Below are 2999 nucleotides of genomic sequence, written 5' to 3'. Positions count from 1 at the left end.
TCTACTGCTTATACCCTGCAATGGCTTCCCGCCAACTTGACAGACAATCCCCTTCCTTACCAGGGTCTACAAGACCCATCTGGTCTGGTCCTCACCTCCCTCTCCAATCCAGTCTTGATCAAGCCTTCCATTCCTTCGTTATAATCCAGCCGTGTCTGTCTTCTTGCAGTTCGCCATGCTTTCCTCCACCTCTCAGCTTTTTTTCCTGCGCTTTCTTCTACCCGGAGTGAACTTCCTCCTAGTCTTTGAATGGCTGGTTTCTCACCCTTCCAGTCTCACTTCTCCTTTGAGAAACCTCCCTTGAACCCCCGCCTGAGTAGGTGTCCCTTCACAGCCCCTCCTCAAGCACTTCATCTGCTTTGCATGTTTTTTTTAATATGTATAGTTGTTATTTTATTGTAGAAGAAAAAATATCCCGAAATATTTGTTAAATAACAGTAACTCCTGACCAAATCATTCTTCAGGGTTCTTGGGCCTCACCATCTGGTCAAATGCAGTGAGCTCTCCCTCAGCCTTATGATAAGCTTCATTAATATTGCCATAAACCACAGAAAAACCCAAAGATTTTCTAAATGGCTTCCAAATTTCTGCATAGATGCCCTTAATTAGTCCAAAGGTAAACAATAAACAAGTTGGCAGAGAAATTAGAAGGATCTCTGAGAGGGAAAAGATGTTAACAATTGGTGAATCTAGAACAAAGGGTATATAGGTGTTCATTACAACATTTTTTCAACTTAAATTTTTAGTTACAGGCAGACTGAAAAGTTGCTTTAGCATGATCATGCTATTTTCCAGATGTGCCTAAAAAAGTATTCAATTATTTCTTTTCAAACCAGAAATAGAAAATCAGTTCTCCCCCAGGTGATACGTTCTATTCTGTTTTAAAAAGCTTCCAGAGCTTTCTGGAAAGTTTACATTATGGGGCTACAGTACGATGATATGGTTTTATAGTTCTTGGGAAGTGTCTGAGTCAAACTCTCATCGAAGGTCTGTGATGGTCACTGCTCTGTCCACAACAGTCACATGGCTGCAGCTACAGAAGAGAGGTGGATCCTTGCTGTGTGGATGAAATCCTTTCTGGTGACAGGAAGAAATCTCCTCTAGTCCATGGTCAGTTAGTCTAAAGAATCCAGTTTCCTGGAACTTGGGGGAACAAACAATGGCTATTGACTCTGGCAACACCATCTGGTAGGAGCGGTGAGCGTGTAGGTCAACACTGGAGAGGAAGGCAGTCTGCGTGGGATGAGTGTGAATCCAGCCCAGTGTGATGCCCTCCTGATCCTGTATGAGGAAAAGCTCTTCTTCGTTCTTGGTGTTGCAATAATCAGACCCAGCACTTTGCTTGGAGATGAGGATATGGGTAATGGTAAATTCATTCCTCATCAGTTTTCCACAGAGAATTCCACATGTCTCTACTCCCCGGACAGTGTTGGCACTGGCTAACTGGAGAAACTGTGGGCAGAGTTTCCCAGGTACCACCATGTGGCGCAGTCCATCGATTGTAGGAGCTTCCGAGTTGCTCAATGCTCCAGGTTTCAAGGATCTACCCACTACAGGTGGCTTGGCAGGCCTTACAGTTGTATTACAGTCTGAAGGCTGTGTGTATATAACAGGTGCCGTGGGGAACACACCTAGGGAGGGCTTCTCTAAGTCAGGTACCAGTGGGCCGTCCAGGCCAGGGTCCACTTTCCCAAACTCCTGTACAATTTTCAGTCATTCTTTTTCTAGTTCCTGGTTCTGGATCATCTCCTCAAAGGCATGGAGCTGTTCCTGCTCCAACTGTTGCTGCTTCTGTTGTGCCACCCTCTGTCTTTCCTTTTCCAGCTTTTGCTGGATGGCTATGTTTCGGGCAAATTCTTCCTCTTCCTTCTTTTTTTCTTCATTATAGTCTATATATTCCTTGGTATATCATTTTAACAGTTCTGCTTTCAGCTCTTCTGCTTTGGGAAATGCAATCTCCTTTAATTTCTTTACTGTGTCTTTCTTTTCAGGAATGACAGCCGATTTGTAATCTCAATGCTTTGGTAGTCTCTCAATAAAAAGCGTGATATACTTGTTATAGAGGATGAATGCATGTTCAACGTTGCCTTCCTCAGAGTAAATAGATGTCATTCGTATAATCTCCACTCCAGAGCGGAAGTACCAACGGGGTGGAATGTCTTTGTTTATCTCGACTGCGCTACCCATCTGGGAGAGAGCCCTCACCCGGTCTTTGGGTGGGAGGCTCACATCTCCACGGTCAGACATCAGGACCAAGAAGTTCTGTCCCCTCGGACGACACTTGGCGCTTCCGGAACAGCTTTGCATGTTTTTATAGTCCCATCACTATTTGCAAAAATTAATAATTTGTTTATTATCTATCTTCGCTAGAACTTTGGAACTTTGTTTACTATAGCACCCAGTACAATGCCTGATATATATTATGTGATCAGTAAATATGAAAAATTAATTGAGTGATAGAACATCCAACTAAGTATTTTATATGTATATATAGTGCAGAGGGGAGGTAAATGGGAAAGTTTTGTTTCGGTTTAACCATAACCCTTTCTCTATTAACCCACTTACTAAGCACCAAATACGTGAAAGCTATTCTGAGGCTGTTGTGAATTCAAAGAAAGAGACCTGGTCCCTGCCCTTGTGTACTTAGAGCCTGGGAGAGAAGATTAGTACGTATATCAGTAACTATAATTCAAGAGATGATTGGAAGAGAAGTGCTCTGGAAGTTTTTTTCATTTACGTACAATTTATATTTTATCTTTTTTTTAAATTGCATTAGACAGTGGATAGGGGTTTCAAGGAAAAAAAATGACTTGTCTCTGGATGAATTGGGGAAGGCTTCATGAAGGATCCAGTGTTTAACTGAGATTCTGAGGAATATAGGATTTGGAGGTGCAAGTGGAGTGAAAAAGGGCTGTCACTATAAATGAGAAAATGCTGCGCAAAAGCGCGCAGCTCAGGCGGGGAGCTGCTGGAAGGGGCAAAGCTCGCCTGAATAGAAG

General features: G+C 42.9%; 1 pseudogene; it reads right to left on the bottom strand.

Moving 5' to 3' along the window:
* Window positions 1-809: 809 nt before the first annotated feature.
* Window positions 810-2280, bottom strand: LOC111187640 (STAM-binding protein pseudogene; annotated as a pseudogene).
* Window positions 2281-2999: the final 719 nt, after the last annotated feature.

Source organism: Delphinapterus leucas, chromosome 5, assembly GCF_059928025.1.
Source record: "Delphinapterus leucas isolate spDelLeu-1000000601 "Yukka" chromosome 5, BTC_Dleu_Yukka2, whole genome shotgun sequence".
In the NCBI taxonomy this organism is placed as follows: Eukaryota; Metazoa; Chordata; class Mammalia; order Artiodactyla; family Monodontidae; genus Delphinapterus; species Delphinapterus leucas.
The sequence above is the reverse complement of the archived record's forward strand: the minus strand, read 5'-3'. Positions and strand labels throughout refer to the sequence as shown.